We start from the raw sequence: 19,782 nt of genomic DNA on the forward strand, positions 1-19,782 counted from the left end.
GCACAATATAGGATTGCCAAGGCACCTAACCTGCATGCCTTTGGACTGTGGGAGGAAACAGGAGCACCTGGAGGGAACCCACGCAGGGAGGACCCGGGAAGCGAACCCAGGTCTCCTAACTGCGAGGCAGCAGCGCTACCCACTGCACCAATGTGTTAAGTTTATACATTAAAAAAAATTGAATGCACAAAGGAAGGCCATCAAATTAGGAAAACCTTAGAAGAAAGATCTTGAACCCACAGCAATGCAGGATCAGTATGAATGCTGCAGATATACAAATATGCTGCAGCATTTGTATTTTTATATAAGCAAGTAAAAATATATTTAGAAAAATTTAAGGTCAAGGAGGACTGCTATGCTCATGCATTGTTTTTCTTTTTTTTTTTTTTTTTTTTGAAAACTCACCCTGACATATTTCCTAGAGGAATTAAAAATTTGGGAGTATCAGATGCACAAGTCACATGAGTGTTTTACAGTCAAAGGCTTTAAGGTTACATAGGGGAAGGATTTGCACTCATTTATCCCAAAATAAGAAGACCTGGAAGATGAAACTTTTCTAATTCATCATCTCACAAGTAGAAAATGACTAACAGTTGTTGACCAGAACTTGAAAAAGAAAATTCTTGACCCTAAAACAATTTTCCTTGTATTATTTTCCAGCTAATACCAGCCTTAAAATGTCTATTAAACCAGACTTTCCAGGACTGAAACCTTAACTTTTTACGCATGTATCTATTTGTTTAATTTATAGGAGCCAAACAACAGGAAACCAGAGACTCATGACAGAGAAGGGCCAGATCATACACCTCAAACACACTGTAAAAAGAGGAAAACAAAATGAGGACCATGATCTGGTTCTTGTTCATTAAGGAATAAAAGTGCAAAATGAAAGGTAGCCTGCAAGAATAAGGAAGCTACTGTAGAAAAGAATGCTTTCTATAATATAGGCATCAATCAGTTATTATTACAAAAGAAAAAATTAACGGAATGAAACACAACAGTGTCCCAAAGTACGATTGCTGTGTCTATGGAAAATAATGTATTGGTTGCCACCACTAAAACAAATTAGAAAAGTTCACGTCACGCTATGAGCACCTGCCATCGATGGGTGGTGCAAGGAATATTACAACTACAAGGAACAGTATTACTTGGCCATTAACATGACCACAACCCTGCCTGATTGCTGTGTCTGTGTATAGGAGAGTGGCAGATACAATAAATAACTGTGCTGTTCCTGTTTCAAGCTGAATAAAGCAGGAATTGCTAAAGTACAGAGATTCAGCCTCATGTTTTGGGGTGCAAGACAGGGACTCACACGTCACAATATACATACAAAGGGAGACCAGAGGAAAATGATTAGACATGCAGGAATGAAAGGCAATGTATAGCAAATGAGGAAACTGGGGTTGGTGGGTGTACTGCAGGTAGGTGGGTGTAAGGGGGTGAAATAATAAGGTGGGATCAGAGGGTGTTTATTGGTCATAAAGTCTTATTTCTTTTTAAACTTGTATATGCTGGGTTCATGTCCAAGTGTTTCTTGATGGCGTTTTCATTTGATAGACTGGCACTTTTTATATTGGCCCTGACTTTTATTTTTTACCTTGTTCCATTGGGGATCCCATTGGCATGCCTTCTTTCTGCCTTAAGTATTTTCCATTAGACCTGTAGTCATCTTACAGTTGGGCCAAATTTTAACTTATCTAAAACATCTTTAAATAGTCAAAAATGTGATTCTGACTTTTCTGTCTATAGCACCAAGATGGCAGTGCAGTGCCTGAAGAATGTATCATGATCTCGTTTGATGTCGTGTCACTGCTATGATTCCAATTCATCTGGTTACAGAGACTTTAAAAACAAAACTAAACAACAACCCCACCATATTGGCTCAAAAGAAGCTGACCAAGAAGGACCTAAAGCATTAAATATCACTTTTGCAGAAAACTCACTTCAATTTTAATGGAAAATACTGCATACAGAAAGAGGGCATGCCAATGGGATCTCCATTATTAGGACTCTTAGCTGGCCTGGTTATGCAGCGATTTGAAAGAGTGGCTCTAACTCAGTACACACCTAAACTTTGTATATGCTATTTTGACGACACATTCATCATATTAAAAAGTGATGAGATGAATGAATTTCACAGCCACCTTTTGCTTCCCCTTGCAGAAGTGCATACACCTGATAAGCCCCAAATAGGGCGATACTATATAACATGTCTATGACCTGTTCTCCCAACTGAGAGGATGTGGCGGATGTCTGCTGGCTGGCCGATCAATCACACACGTTACCTGGTAGATGACCACCTAAATATCAGAAATATATAGAGAGAATAATACACACAAGTATAGACAGTGTGGTTTGTCTAAGAATACAGGGAAGGTTTTGGGTGTGACACTGCCACTAATATAGTTTCCATTTCCTTTACAGTGGAGGAGAACAACCTGGAGGACTTTTAATGTAATTTCTAGTCCAGACATCAATAGCTCCACCCCTTCCTCTTCCTCTATTAGAAATCTGTTCTCCACACAATAGGTGACCTTCATTCTTCCATAGAAGAAGCATCTCTCTTCTAACAACAACAACATGTATTTATATAGCACATTTTCATACAAATGATGTAGCTCAAAGTACTTTACAGGATGAAGAAAGAGAAAAAGATCAAATTAGGCAATATTAATTAACAAGGTCTCAATCAGTCCTCATGGTATTCAGGCTTCACATGGAAGAACTTGATGATGACGGTTGTGTGGACTTCTGGCCTTTAATCCATCAATGTAGGGACATCACAGTGCTTTGATCGGGTGGTGGTGGCACAGATCGCCACCACAGAAAACTGGAAAAAGAACAGAAGAGAAAGTAAGTGTTACTACGGATTTTGGAGCCACCATGAATGATAATAATAATTAAATGCATATACAGAGTATCAAGATTAAGCTAAAATGAAGCTATGAGAAAGCCATGTTAAAGTAAAGTGTTTTCAGCAGTTTTTTAAAGTGCTCCACTGTATTAGCCTGGTGAATTCCTAATGGCAAGCTATTCCAGATTTTAGGTGCATAACAGCAGAAGGCCGCCTCACCACTTCTTTTAAGTTTAGCTCTTGGAATTAAAGCAGACACTCATTTGAAGATCTAAGGTTACGATTTGGAGTGTAAGGTGAAAGGCATTCTGAAATATAAGATGGAGCGAGATTATTTAAAGCTTTGTAAACCATAAGCAGTATTTTAAAGACAATTATAAATGACACAGGTAACCAGTGTAGTGACATCAAAACTGGAGAGATGTGCTCGGATTTTCTTTTCCTAATTAAGATTCTAGCAACTGCATTCTGCACTAGTTGCAATCGGTTGATGTAATTTTTGGGTAGTCCTGAGAGGAGTGCGTTACAGTAATCTAGCTAACTGAAAACAAAAGCGTGAACTAATTTCTCAGCATCTTGCAATGTTATAAGAGGTCAAACTTTTGCTAGGACAGTGAAAAAATGCTGTCCTAGTATTCTGATTAATATGGGATTTAAAATTCAGGTCAGAGTCAATATTTACCCCTAAATTCTTTGCCTTCGTCTTGACTTTTAATCCTAATGGATCAAGTTTATTTCTAATACCCTCATTGTATACATTTTTGCCAATCACTAAAATCTCTGTTTTCTCCTTATTTAGTTTAAGAAAATTACTACAGAAAATTACTACAGAAACACAAGTAAGACAATATCACGTGTCATTGAAGTATAATTACCACAACAAACAAACAATTTTCTACCTGCCAGGTAGGACTCAAACCAATTTAAGACACTGCCAGAGAGGCCCACCCATTAACTAAGGCGATTTCTAAGAATATTGTGATCAATGGTATCAAATGCAGCACTCAGATCTAAGAGGATGAGAACAGATAAATGGCCTCTGTCTGCATTTATCCATAAGTCATTTACTACTTTAACGAGTGCAGTTTCTGTGCTGTGATTTGTTCTGAAACTCGACTGAAACTTATCAAGAATAGCATGTTTATTGTGATGATCATTTAGCTGCATAATGACTGCCTTCTCTAGGATTTTACTTAAGAAAGGCAGGTTAGAAATAGGTCTAAAATTTTCAAAAGCAGTGGAGTCGAGATTATTTTTCTTCAGCAGGGGTTTAACAACAGCAGTCTTAAGACAGTCTGGGAAGACCCCCGTATCTAATGATGAGTTTACTATGTCAAGAATACTATCAATTAGCATGCCAGATACTTCTTTGAAAAAACTTCTTGGCATTGGATTAAGGACACAGATGGAGGGTCTCAGTTGAGAAATTATTTTATATAAATCAGGCAAATCTATCTTGGTGAAAAAATTTAATTTGTTTTAAATGGAGTACCAGGGTTTAAGAGGATCAGTATTGGGGAGATGTACTATATTATTTCTAATATTAATTCTCTGATTAAAAAATACAGCAAAAGTTTCACTGGAAGTTTTTTGGAGGCATTACATTGAGTGACCTGGATTTAGCAGATGATCAATTGTAGAGAATAAGGCTCTGGGATTACTAGCATTGTTATTTATAATTTTAGAGAAATGACACCGCCTCTCAAGACGGATGCTGTTGTTGTATTCTGTTATTTTAGCCTTCAATATCTCATAGTGGATAATCAGTTTAGTTTTTCTCCATTTACGCTCAGCTCTCTGGCATGTTCTTTTTAGATCAAACTGAGTCTTCCATGGTATAATAGTGCTTGAAGATTTTTTAACTGTCTTTTCATGAGCAACTATGTCAGCAGCAGCTCTCACTTTAGTATTAAAATTTTCCACTTTACTACAGTATTTACATTTTCCTCGCTATTGTAGTAAGCACTACAAACGTACTGGTTGCTTAGAATGTTTGTAAACTTTGAAGCTGCTGACAAATCAAAGAAGCCTTTTTTAACAATGTGTTTCTCGTGAATTTTTTCTATTATTATTTCTATATTAAATAGTAACAGAAAATGATCTGATAAACCAATATCAATGATCTGCTTCACATCAACTTTTATTCCTTTAGTAGTTACTAAATCCAACGTATGCCCTGCTTTGTGTGTAGGCTGACTAATGTGCTGGGTCATATCAAAAGGTTCATGAAGTAGTGAAGTATCCTGATAGTCTGAGGAGCTCCATCCCTTCTTCTGTTTGTTCTACTTATTTCACAGAGGAGTCGTCAGTAGAATTCCCAGGAAGATAGACCAAACGGACCTTGCAATTTTTACATAACACGTGGCAGAACAAACTGATGCAGTTACAACTACAGGTAGCCAATAGACAAGCTAACTTTGCTGAGGCAGTAGCCCAGAGGAGCACAGAGGCTGTATTGCAACCAAAAAAAGTTTTGGGATTCTAACAAGTACTTTTGCTACTAGATGCTCATATGACAATTGAACATATTTGCTTATATTTGAAACAATGGCACTTCATCATAACTGGGGCAAGATCAAGCAGGCCAATTATAACCTCAGTGCAGCAGTCACCACCAGTTACAGTGAAACCTCGGTTCACGACCATAATTCGTTCCAAAACTCTGGTCGTAAACCGAGTTGGTCGTGAACCGAAGCAATTTCTCCCATAGGATTGTATGTAAATACAATTAATCCATTCCAGACCGTACGAACTGTATGTAAATATATATAGTTTTTAGTTTTTAAGCACAAATATAGTTAGTTTTACCATAAAATGCACAGCGTAATGGTAAACTAAATGTAAAAACAATGAATAACACTGAAAAAACCTTGAACAACAGAGAAAACTAACACTGCAATAGTTTGCGCTATAGTGCTAGGAACCGCTCGCTAAAAACACTTTTTTAATGAGTTTTAAGCACAGGGGAAAAAATGAACATTTGAAAAATCCGTAATTTAATAAACCACCAAGAAAAGTAACATTGCAACAATGCAGGCTACGAACCGATCACTGTAAATAGAACTAAAAACAAAAACAAGCCTTCTCTACCTTATGCGTCCCTCGCTCGCTCTCTCTCTCTCCCGCCTGTGTGTGTGTGTGTGTGCCTCTCTAGCGCGCTCCTGTGTGTGTGCGCGCCTTTCTCTCCCGCGCCTGTGTGTGTGTCTCTCTAGAGCGCTGCTGTGTGTGTGCGCACGTGCGCCTCTCTCGCGCATGCTCCTGTGTGTGTGCGTGGCTCTCTCTGTCTCGCGCTGCCTGCGTGTGTGCCTCTGTCTCTCGCGCTGCCTCTCTCTCCCGCTGCCTCTGTGTGTGTGTGTGTTTGTGTGTGTGTGTGTGTGTGTGTGTGTGTGTGTGTGTGTGTTTGTGTCGCGCTCTCTCACTCTCTCTCTTGCTTGCTGCACAGGAAATGCACAGGGAGAGATTGAACATGTACAAACCGAAAGGGAACCTGGCTTGTTCATATACTGAGTGTGTGGTCGTGAACTGAGGCAAAAGTTTGGCGAACTTTTTGGTCGTAAACTGAGTTGTACGTGTACCGAGACGTTCGTGAACCGAGGTTCCACTGTATTAGGTTGTGTAGAAACATTATGGAGTATCATCGGATATACAAGTGTGAAAATGTAAGTAACAGCAGTTTGATGTAAGCTGGCCATTGAGGACCCAAGCATGTGATCTTTAGGCAAGATAATGCACTGACTGAGATGTGATGAAAATTTCAGTGCACATGTCATGTAAATTGGAGCCTGAAATTATTTGATTAATGCATTACCCGAGTCTGTTGTCAGGCCAATATATCAAGGAAGAGTTAGTTGGGATCATAGAGAAGCATTGGAACACACTTGACGGGGATAAAAACAAAGAAACAAAGAAGTGTGACTCAACATGATCTTTTCAAAGTGAACCTTCTCATTGCAACAAATCAGCCTTGTGTCCTAAAGAAAAATCTCCTCAACCTATAAGACAAATGCAGCAGTCATGGACATGTTAATATTAAGTGTTGTAAGTGTCGTCAGGGATCATCTGGCATCTCAACCAGGTCAAGAACTGATCACTTGCCAGGAAAGAAGGCCATTAAGGTGAAGGGATCGGAGGAATTGGCCTTCCCGGAGCCTATACTCCCCCTCTACAGTGGAGGGCAGCATTTTTGTGTCTCTGCCCCTGCTTTTCAATCCACGGGCATGCTGGGAAGGTTTCTACCTGACCCAGAAGTATTTCCATCGGATTGTGGGCAGACACCAGAAGTACTCCCGGGATCCGGTTTAAAGACAACAGCTCTGTCTTACATCAGGGAGTCAGAGTTGGGAGGCAGAGGACAACACTTGCGGGATGAAGAGGAGTTAGAAGAAGAAAGAACACGAAGGATTCACTATCCATGTTCATTCTGTATTGTTTGAACCCGTGACTGTGTATGTGTCAGTTGTGTGTGGAGTTTCGGGCTTGATAGCGCCCACTATTTTTCACAGTGTCCATATCTGGACAAGCAGATGGAACTAAAGAACACAGTACTGTGGGATGGTGGTGTCTGATCCCTATCTTTCATTTTATTCATGTACTGCAGTAGTAAACAGGCAACTAATCATAGCACTCTTGGATTCCGGCAGCATAACTACCACGACAACCCTCCAGCATTTTGTGGACTGACTGCTTCAGCCTCATAATGCCTATAGTGCTGCTTATTTCCAACACATGAGAGGAACACATGGCCACTACTTTTCAGCCACAGGCCTCCATATCTACCAAAAAAAAATAACGCTATTTCTGCTTAATACAAGCCGAGTGTTTAGGCTAAGTAATGGGTTAGGGTTAAATCAAGGTTGACCTAGGTAATGCACGAAAAGACACATAAAAGCTTTTTTCTTTTAATTGTATTGATTTTATTAAAATCAAATAACATTCCATACAAATAACTCAGGTTTTACAAAAAAAAAAGTTCAAAACAAATTAACCCCCACCTCGAGAAGGAGAGCTAGGCCAGCAGTGTAAAACTTTATGCTAGTAAAAATAAGTAAATAGACAAATTAATAAGTGAATAAAGATAAATGGAATAAAAGAGAGGAGAGAACCTGCTTCCTCAATTTAAATGCTTATTCTAAAATGTTATTGATTAGATCCTGCCAGGTTTTGAAAAAGTTCTGCACAGATCCTCTAAGTGAGAATTTGATTTTTCCAGTTTCAAATACTATAAAACATCAGTTACCCACTGACTTAAAAGAGGAGAGTTAGGATTCTTCCAGTTGAGCTAAATAAGTCTACGTGCCAATAGTGTAGTGAAGGCAATCACAGTTTGTTTGTCCTTCTCCACTTTAAGCCCATCTGGAAGAACATCAAACATAGCTGTTAGTGGATTAGGAAAGGATTATGACACCAAGGCTGTCTGAAAGGCATTTAAAAATATTGCTCCAAAATAATGTTAATTTGGTGCACAGCCAAAACATGTGGACCAGTGAGGCTGGAACTTGATTGCAGCGTTGGATCTTGCCCTGGAAACATTTTGGAAAATTTTAAACAAGTAAAAAAGTAAAAGCTTTTTTAGATCTAGGCAGGTACTACTCACCTTCTGCAAAAGGGCTGCACCTTTAACAGATCTGTTACAGAAGTCAGTCCCTAACCACTTGGCCTGGAATCTCATAGCAGAGGCTGCATTCAGCAGTCTTAAGAAGAGCCTATAACATCCATGCCTATGCTAGTTGCACTTTCTTTCTTCCTTTTGTACTCCAAATGAATATTTCTTGTGGCAATTTGGTACTGTATTAAGTCAGAATGCCTCTACAGTGGATGGCTACTCACAAACTAAGTAATCCTCGATTTGCAAGATCCTAGACCTACAGGGATATCATCTCACAGTGGTCCACTGCAAGGCCTTGTTCCATGGCCAATGCTGATGTATTGTCCCAAATCCATGATCTCTCTCAACCAGGTCTGCTCCTTTCTGTAGAAATGAGCCGAAGGAGGGGAGACCATGTCACAAACATGAGCATCAGTTGTGTTTCAAAGGTAGTGGTTTATTTAAGAATACAAGGAATGTTTTGGGTGTGACACTGCCACTAACACAGTTTCCCTTTTCTTTAGAGTGGGTGAGAAGACTGATGATGTAATTTATGGTCCAGATGTCATTAGCCCAGCTCCTTTTACTTCTTCTATTTTAAAATTGGTATCCACACTGGAAGTGACCGTTTATTCTAGCCATTAACTTTTAAAGAACACACAACAGACAGGAGCTGTAAAACCTACCCTGCACTCTGCTCAGCATCTGCTTTTATTTCTTTTCTACATGGACATTAACTAAATGGGGTGTGCCCTGGAGCCCACTTCTGTTTTCTCTGTCTATTTCACTACTGAATATACATATATGGTGGTACTCTTTATTTGTACAAATGGCTCTTTGGACCTCATATTGAGAGTTTACAGTGACAGCTTCCAAATGCAAATTCCACACTTGAAATCAATTTGAGTCCTTTTAGCTGCTTAATAGTTAATAAAATAATGAGGGGACTGCTCCAACCTGGCTATGGGACAGCTTGTCAGTCAAATGTCTACTTTTGAGCCCCTGAAAATAGAAGGACCATGTTTAAAAATGTCTGTCCTTCCCAAACGGCTCATACAATATTTTTGGTAAACCCCTGTAGTACTAGGGTGTTGTACCGTGTTAGCCATTATGAATGTAGAGAAAAGCCAAGCAAAATTACACCTTTTATTGGCTAACTAGAAAGATTACAATATGCAAGCTTTCGAGGCAACTCAGGCCCCTTCTTCAGGCAAGATCTTGCCTGAAGAAGGGGCCTGAGTTGCCTCGAAAGCTTGCATATTGTAATCTTTCTAGTTAGCCAATAAAAGGTGTCATTTTGCTTGGCTTTTCTCTACACTGGTAAACCCCTTAGATTAAAGCTGAAAGTCTACACTTCAATCACATAATGATTGCTTTATTTCAAATGCATTGTGTTGGTGTACAGAGCCAAAATTATGAAAATCTTGCCATTGTCCAAAACATATGAACCTAACTGTGTTTGTGTGTGTGTGTGTGTATTTACTGTAAATGAAACACAGCATAAGCATCAAGGTATGGGGCAATAAACATGAGTTTAACATTTATTGAGAGAAATGTCTTTCCAAACGCAGGTTTAGACTGGAGAAAGATGGCAGTAGTTGAGATTATGAAATCGGTGAGGTTGAAGAGATGCATCCAGGAGTTTCAGAACTGTGAACGTGATGTCATGTACCGGTGAGTTTCTTGAATTGCAGTTTTCTCAGTTTGAACTTTGACATTTTTACATGAAGATGGACTTGAGAAAGCAACATACAGTTACGCATATGAGAAGACAGGATTAGTTAAGTAAATTCCAACTTTTTGAAGAGTTTGTCCTTATGACTTGTTAATTGTCATAGCAAATGCGCCTCTTATAGGAAATTGTCGTTTAAATTGAAAAGGAATATCTGGACTTTGATCTTCCAAAAGAATCCATTGTGAATTTAATTGCTATATATTTTTTTTGATATTAAGAAAGATACTGGCAAATATAAGTGGAAAAATGGGATAAATTAAGTAAAATCACTTTTTTGTTGGAAAAAAATTAAGTATTAAGTATATATGTGGGTCAGACCCCTTTATGGTAGTGACTGAAAAAAATTCATATCTTTGGCCCTATAAGGACCTACACTTAATCGATTCAGCAGGTGTCTAGCTCTGTCCCCCTAAGATTTCATTCACTAGTCTTTGCATGTGCAGAAGTTATGTGCAGAAATAGCACCAAAAGTGTGTTTTTCCAAATGGCCTCCATTTTGAAAGTGGGGGGTCAGATGGTGGTCAGAACCCTTTGTGGTCCTGACTGTAAATATTAAGAATGTTTTAGTCAAAATTCTGAGGTCACAACTCCAAAAATGAAAGTGCCTATTCCAGATAAAGATCCTTCTCTTTCCTTTAATTATATAGATATACACTATATATATTATGCTTATCCCAAATCTTACTTCATTGTCATTGAGTGTTAGGCAAGGATTATATTGTACACTGTTAACTCAAAAGATCAACAAAGACATACCATAAAGAAAAATGTTTAAAGTACCAACCCGAAGTCCCATAGTCTCTGGTGCTGCTAAGACATGCTATCCTCCACTCCCTAATCCCTGAATGGTTAAGAATGTGTGAAGATGGATATTTGATATAATGTCTGAAAAGTATACTTATTTAATATTTGTTCACCTGCTCAGACATTCTCTAGTAGAATAGCTTGTTTCAGCGCAAGTTGCTTGTTTTACTGTATTAGAGACAGACATGACGTAAGGCAGTGAGATCAATTTCAGTTCATAAAATCATATGAAACTTCTGCCAAAATTGACAAAACAAAATCTTGCAAAATGAATATCTAGGAGCGTATTATTTTGTCATATAAAACAACCACCAAAGGAAAGTACTAAAAGATATTTCAACATAGACGGATCCCTGTCAAAAAAGAAGACACAGAAAACAGAACAAGCCTTTTTTGCTAGCAGTTAGTCAGGTTTTCTTGTTAAACCACACCTGAATAAATAGTCTTTTTTTATATTTGTTTCTTGAACGATTACTAATGCTTCAGAGCGATTTTGGTCCCAAACATTTACTATGCAGCTTTTACTGGGCAAAGTGGTAAATCGAAAATGTACTTAAATAACCCACAAGATTCATAATAAAGTTGATGTGGACTATTACAATGCACTGTAATATACAAGTTTTTGCAGTCTTTAAATCGCATCACAGAAAATTCAAATGGTCACTTAAAAATGTTTCTGCCTTTCAAGCTTCATGGATGAGCTGAAAAGTTCAGAATGCACAAATGCAAAGGTATGCACGTACCCAAGCAACCTAGAAACAGACCAGAGACACCAGGCACAAAGTGCATTTCTCAAAACTGGAAAAGATATGTTGTTAGAGCTAAGCTGAGTTTTCAAATAAATATTTTAGCAATACATTAAATTATTGAGATGAGATTCCTACTTACTTAATTTGAGCAAAACAGTGTCCTCTGCTGGGAATACATTCAAGAGCAGTGCTCCATCTGCCTCTAATGCAGAGACAGCACAGGTTACCACTGTAGTCCCAGTCCCTGCTGGGCACATCACTACTTTCTATGACATTTCTAGATCTGTGCACTTATAATCCATTGCAAGGTCCATTCACACATACAGTCACAATCACACTTACACTGGGTATGGGTTCAAAGACAAAATCAACATAAATATGGGTAGAATGTGAAAAGTCACACGTGGTGTTTATACAGAGATATTAAGGAGAAGAAATGGAAACTGGGCCAGTCACAGTCCATATTGATTTATAGGGTTGTTATTGTCACACATGCAAAGTACAGTGAAATTCTAACTTGCATGTGGTAATCAACATGTACCTGTAATGTGTCATCACTCTTATTCTATGACTGGGAAGACATGCAATGTGAGTAGTCTGGATGCACTGTCAACTGGGCAGTATGTCCTCTAGAACAGAGTGAAGAGATCTGGCAAAAGTATTACAGTGTTTCCCCAGGACTCTGAAATGCAGGTGATCCAGCACTAAAGAAGCCATATTCTCTGACCTGAATGTGGTAAAGAAGGAGAAGACTGGAAGAATTTCTACAAACATTCAGATCATAGAACTGGGTGAAATCCTGGACAAGCTGCAGCACTGTGCCCTGTTACATGGGACAGACAATACCAGGAGCACTAAGGTAGACTGTTTTTTTATATGAGCATTGTGGTTCAGTAATGCTGGGAGACCTGGGGCTGTCAGAAGGAGCTCTGAGAGGAAGGCATTAGGCCTTCCAGAGAGTAGTTCCAGGGATTGTCTGGAAAAATAACCCTATAGTGGGGTCCCTGCCACCGACTTAGGCCAGGTTTATACTTCACACGACGCGACGCATGCTCCAGCGGACGCTTCTGCTACGCAAGCATTTTACTGTTTATACTTGTGCATGTACTTTACGTAAATCTGGAGGAATCCAGCAGGTGGCAGTGCGAGATATTATCATGGTGAGAACAGGTTCGGCTTCGCTGTGTGGTGAATTGCCTGGAACACCCATTAAATTCTGATGACACCTTACAGCAATATCTCTGAAAAGGATGTTTAATGATTAAATCAATCAATCCAGGGATGTGTCCATTCCAGCAAGCACTGGGCATGAGGCAGAAACAATCCCTGGACAGGCATCAGCTCATCGCAAGGTGAATACAAGTATTCACATACACTAGCGTCATTTTAGCATCACCAAATCCCCAAATCTGCATATCTTTGGAAGGAAACCGGAGCACACTGTGGAAACCCAGCAGGAAAACATGCAAACTCCAGGCAGGGAACACCAGCGATGTGACTCCCTGCGAGACAGCAGTGCTACCACTCCGCCTCTGTGTCACCCCCATGTGTGTAATTATTAACAGTATTCATTATTTAAATGAAATTAACGATTTATCTGTAAAATGTAACATATATACTTTAATGCATTTCATCATGAAAGTGATATCAAGTAGAAATCTAAGGATTCTAAATGTGCAGAGAGTTGGAATATCATACATTTAATATGTTCTGTGTGGCGATCTATTGCTGTTTGCCACTGCTGTCAGGTCCGGAGGAAGCCCCAGAAAAAAAAAGACAGCACAAAAGATGGTATGTGAGACTTTAAAAATGTATTGTGTCATTACGATCGGGAATATGTGACGCTTGAATATAAAAGCACCACAAATGCATCTGTATGTCAGCATTTTGGTTCACCACATTGAACCATTCATCAAACATCGAAGCACGCACATAGAGACTTTCTGTCACATGAAGATTGTAAACAGAGACTCTGACGTCACATTCCAACTTTTGTCACACTGTGTCCTCCCCACTTTTTGCTGGTACTGCAACTCGTGCACGCGTCGCGTTAATTTCTAAGGACCTGCTCAGAGGACGTGTCAAATGAACGCTGGGAACGCATGGCAGCCATGATTCATGCGCGTACGCATTCTAAGCGTGAAGTATAAACAAGCCCTTAGTGTGCTTAGAGATTCATGCTGCAAAAAGTGAAATATAAGCCAAGTGTAATGTTAATGATGTTAAGTCTAGTTTTCCTTATTGTAAGAATTATTGACTTATCCAAAATTTGTATTTATGATTATTTAGCTTACATTACTAAATCTTGTCAAGTGAATTTTGCTTACCCATTTGGCAAATTTTTTTTTGCTGAATACAAGCAAAACAAAAAAAAGTTTTTTGTTTTGTTTTTGCATATGCATTTTTGCATTGCAGGGTGTATTGGGTATGAACTTAAACTGGCAGGAGGGCAGTGGATCAGAGAGACAAAGAGTAAGAGTATTTGGGGAGAATATTTCACTGAATGTGGCATGGCATTTTGGATTACACAAAAATGAAGTTGTGACCAAACTTTCTGCAAATGTACACGTTTATCAGAGTTATTACAGGCGACAAAATATGGTGTTTCCAGTTTGATCTGAAAACAAAATGGCAAAGCATGTAGTGGAAAAAAACAAGTTTACCATGGCCAAAAACAAAACCAAAACAAAAAAGCATGGTCTTGAACTGCAAGCCTGACACGTGTGCTTTTTATGATGAACTCAGTGTTTTCACTACATGCTTTGTTGCTTTGTTTCTGCATCATACAAAAAAACACCATGTTTTTTAACTTGTAATAACATGTTAAACGTGTTCATCTGCAGAAAGGTCTGCCACATCTTCAAGCTGCTGCTTTTTCTGTTCATCTATCAAGATTCATGGCACACAAGTGACACTACACGGACATTCTAGAAATTAAATTGTCACACTTCGAGTATATACAGTTATATAATATCAAGTACAAGGCAGATACAGGTTCAGGTGTCAGTCAATCACAGTGCTCACCCTCATAACTTAGCAATGTGAAATCACCAATCAACCTAAACTGCACAAAAATTGAATATTGCAAACCAGAGAGCAAAACAAAATATACTGTATATACAGGGGATGAGAGAAATTATGTAAATTTCACATAAACAGAGGGTAGACTGGGAATAGAACCTACAATTGTAACCACTGTGCTTCTCTTAACTATCTGTCCATTTACTGAGCCTGTCTTTTTCAAATGTTCTAAATTTGCACCTTATTATATTATATTATATTATATTATATTATATTATATTATATTATATTATATTATATTATATTATACTAGCTGTGTAAGCCCGTGCTATTTAAATCATCAGAAGAAAAACTGAAATGTAGAGATGTCAGGTAATTGAAAGGAACTACTCTGGGCGTCTCTCTCCTAGGAGGATTCGCGTTGCCAACGTGCTCGCCTCACTTGTGCATTAGCGGCAGGAAGAAAAGTAAAAGGGGTACCGTTTTGCCGATGTTAGCGGCTAAGCGACTTTGTCTTTCTTCTGAGGTTTCGTTTTGCTGGCCTCGCTTGTATTATTAGCGGCTAAGTGAGTTTTCTGTTTCCTCGGAGGCGAAGCCCTTACCCTGAATCCACCTCTCACTTCCGAGCTGGACAGACACACATAATTTACACGAACAGACGTTTATATATTATATTATATTATATTATATTATATTATATTATATTATATTATATTATATTATATTATATTATATTATATTATATTGTGCACAGTGTACATGTGTAATAAAAAGCAATATCATGAATTTCTTGACTACAACAAATATCACAGAGTTAGATAAAGTGGGGTATGAAAGTGTCTGGCAGAGAGTCAAAATGGCCTCACCAATGTTATACCTCCACTAGACCTCTGTGTACAAGCAAAGTGGATTCTGGTTAGAAAGGTACTGAGAACTAAAGCATTCTCCTAAATGCATATGTCATTCATATGTTTTTGCCAACACACCATCATGACATCTCAAGTTCTTAACTCCTAAAGCAGTGAAATTTTCTTAGCTAAAAGCAGCATGTGAGTGAATTGCTATATTAGCAGTCTAGTTTTTTGGCTCAATATTAAGTTTTGTTGATTTTTTTTTCTTTTAAGTCACTTCAATTCTCCCTTTCCTCACTTCCCCTAAACATTTGTAGCAGGGAGATTAATCAATCCCAGCTCGCTGCAAGTGAAGGTAATATTGACCAGAGCTGCCCCGGCCACTTTAAAGTAATTCCAAGGGAAGAGTAGAACCTTCAAAGTCGATGGCTTCCTGGGCATGTTAACAGGCCTCCACCCAGCAGGTCCAGGCTGTCAGCGACTTGGCCTTTTCCTGAGGTAAGGGCTTCCAGCTGGGCAGGAATTCAGTGTGAGAGCAGAGGTCACCATAAACGCCATCTAGCCAGAGGCATCCATCTCATTCACAAAACAAGCCTCTGTATAATTAGAAGCACAGAGAAGGAGGAAACTGTTTTGCAAAAAAAAAAAAAAAAAATGAAAGAAAAAACTTTGGAGGCCAAGTGAAAGAAGATGGGAATGGGGAGGGGGGTCATGGGGTCCCCAGTTGAAGTGGTGTGTTTTTCTTAACGTTTAACTAGAGCTGTTACTATAAACTTGATTTATTTTAATTAGAGAAGATGTTAGTTTGAGAAAGCAGCACTGGGAAAGGCACTTGCTTACCTAAAACCAAGGCCAATGTGTTTTTTGTCGAGGAGAAGGACACATTTTTTGAAAATTTACTTGAGACAGGCCAGCTGTAAATCAAGGGACAGCGATGGAGTGTGGGCCTCTGCGTTGCCCAGTCTAAACAGTGCTGACTGCTAAATATTCTTTATTGCAAATGTTAAATAAACTAGCTGGTGTGTTAGGCCTACAACTGAGCGCTTGAGCCAGTGGGCAACTCAGCAATGTATATAATCTCACTCTCTGTGTATACACTATATAATAATGGTATGTGATTCTGTTATGGTGTACATGTAAAGCACTTTCTTCACTATGAATTCCATACATAAAACTGTTGCCAAAAAAGATTCTCTAGCCATCCTTCTGAACATGTTTTTCCATTATACAGTTAAGAGCTGTTTAAGCTTATCCCACCTGTACCTAGTGAACGTAGGGCAGGGTTCATCCAAGAAGACAACAGTAGCCCACCAAAAGCCATAATAACACACTCATGCATACCAAGGTAATTCAGAGTCAGCAGTCCATCTTGCTTGTATGGTATGGGGATGTAGGAAGATCTCAGAGTTCCCTGTGTGGCTGGGTGCAGGAAGGTAAAAGTCAGGAAACCAATCGGGCTGTCTCATTTAATCAACAGAAAAAAGGGAATGCCTCTTGCATTATGCTTCAAACCCTTAGACAAAAAAAACAAAACTGATTCGGATTTCAGCTACAGAATTAGGGGTCAATCATAGGAGCTCCATATAGTGGGTCGCTCTGATTGCAAAAGATGCTTCCTTCTGAGCAGCAGGGTCTCTTATTGCTGATGAACTGGAAGGGGCAGAGCTAAGTGCCCTCACTGGATGGTTTCTTGGTGCTTCGGGGAGAAAAGGAGAAAAGAATTCTAGAGACAGCGCCACCTCTTGCCCTGGTGGGTTATTACATACCTTGATCAAGCCTGTGAGGAGATCCTCTGATGCACATGCATGACTCCTGACAGAAACTGAACGAATGTGAAAACTCCATAATGACCAGATTTTGATGCAAGATCTTTGCAGCTGTGAGGTGGCAGCACTAACCACTGTGCCATCATTACAACGAGCATTATTAGATATCTACCATATTTCAAATATTTTTATAGGGTATTTTATGTCAGACATGTTTTGATGTGATGCTTTGCAGTAATCTCTCAAATGTCATACAAGATTTGATTCTGTAAATCAAACAATCAATAAAGGCTTACGTTTTCAGTTTTTGAAAAGGTACAGCAACATGAACAATGGTCAAGTGAGTGAGAGAAGAATTTTATCTCAAAAGGGTACATCATTCACCTTCTAAATCTGCACCATAGATGAAGATTATAATGTTATAACGAATGTTGTTGTCAAGACTATTTTTGCCCAGTCCAAGACGTGTTCAAAATTAGAACTAGTTAAGATCATGTCAAGACCAAGTCCAAATGATAGCAAGACCAGACATATAGTATTGGGAGACAATCATGAGTGAATTTTGTGGGTGAGAAAAGTTAGATGGCTCACTGAGTATCACATTTCTAAATCAATCCAAGGCCTCATGAAGGTGGTGCTCAGAGTAGGGGTGATGATGTTAACCTGTAAAGAGTAACAGTGCTCTCATTAACTTGAGATGACAGAGAGCAAGCTTCTGATTCTGATGAACAGTCAAAAAGTCTCCTAAAAACCCAATCAAACAGATAAATGTGTGTCACATCTACAGAGAGCACACTGCATGTTTTAAAAATAAATATAACATGCTGCAAGTGAAACACCTTTCTGTAACATTAGATTATACATTTGAAGACATCAATGGACAAAACGGTAAACATGAACGATGTGTTATCGCAGGTTCTGTGTGTGCTCTCTGTTGTTCAGCATTACAACAATAGTGTAGGAGTTGATGTACTGTATGTTTGAGAGAGTTGGCAGCTAAATATGAATTTGAAGTAAACGGTGTGTCAGACTCTGTCAAAAGGACTGCAGTTAAGAGAGCTGATTAATGAAGACCCACAGGAGGTATAGATTTCAATACTCAAAACACCCGAATCAACAAATCTGCCTTACGACACCAGTAGATGCCTAGATGAGGCTGCACTGCACCTACCTCCTGACTGCATGTTTAAATGAATAACTAAAGTAAGTTAATGTTACTATCTAATCAGAAATATAAACATTACCTGCCAGAATGGACATGTAGTGTATGCATAGACCACAATGCTTATCTAGACTCTGTTTGCTGTTGTTAAGCCATATAGTAAAGCAATAGTGAAAATGACAGAAAGCAAACAGTGGCATTTCTCTAAGGGGTTGGTCTACGTATATGTATGTGTGTGCATGTCTGTCTCCTCTGTCATTACAATGTACATATCTATACTAATAAAAGGCAAAGCCCTCACTGACTCACTGACTGACTGACTGACTGACTCATCACTAATTCTCCAACTTCCCGTGTAGGTGGAAGGCTGAAATTTGGCAGGCTCATTCCTTACAGCTTACTTACAAAAGTTAGGCAGGTTTCATTTCGAAATTCAAAGCGCAACGGTCATAACTGGAACCTCTTTTTTGTCCATATACTGTAATGGACTGCAGCTCGCTGGCTGTGGGAGGCGGAGTTGCATATCGCGTTATCACGCCTCCCAAGTAATCACGTGAACTGACTGTGAACGCAGTACGTACACAATTCAGAAGGCAGCGAAACAATAAGAAGCGAAGCACGGTGTAAACCGTAAGTTTAAATTAAGTTTATAGAAATGCTCCCGCTGCCGTTTGCAATAGCATATTCGCGAGATACAAGTTTAATGAGAACACACGAGGTATAAACGAGATTTGGATCACTTTGTAACGGAGTTAAAATTGCTGTAGCGAGAAACTTTGAAGTGCCGGGTCTTAGCTAACATTAAATAAAGCCGTGGACATCGCAAAATCACACAAGAGAGCGGCTCACGTGAACTGACTGAACACAGCAGGAGTGATCACTTCGCTACTGCGGAAGCAAAGCACGGTGTAAACTGTAAGTTTAAATTAAGTTTATAGAAACGCTGCCGTTTGCAATACCATATTCGCGAGATACAAGTTTAATGAGAAGATACGACGTATAAACGAGACTTTGGATGACTTTGTAACGGAGTTAAAATTGCTGTAGCGAGAAACTTTTAAGTGCCGGGTCTTAGCTAACATTAAATAAAGCCGTGGACATTGCAACATCATACAAGAGAGCGGCTCACGTGAACTGACTGAACGCAACACGTCGGAAACAAAGCACCGTGTAAACCTAAAGTTTAAATTAAGTTCATAGACCTACAAAAGGTTGCCATTGATTTGAGGCAAGATTGCTTTTCTCCTGTACAA

This window comes from Erpetoichthys calabaricus, chromosome 1 (assembly GCF_900747795.2).
Source record: "Erpetoichthys calabaricus chromosome 1, fErpCal1.3, whole genome shotgun sequence".
NCBI classification, from domain to species: Eukaryota; Metazoa; Chordata; class Cladistia; order Polypteriformes; family Polypteridae; genus Erpetoichthys; species Erpetoichthys calabaricus.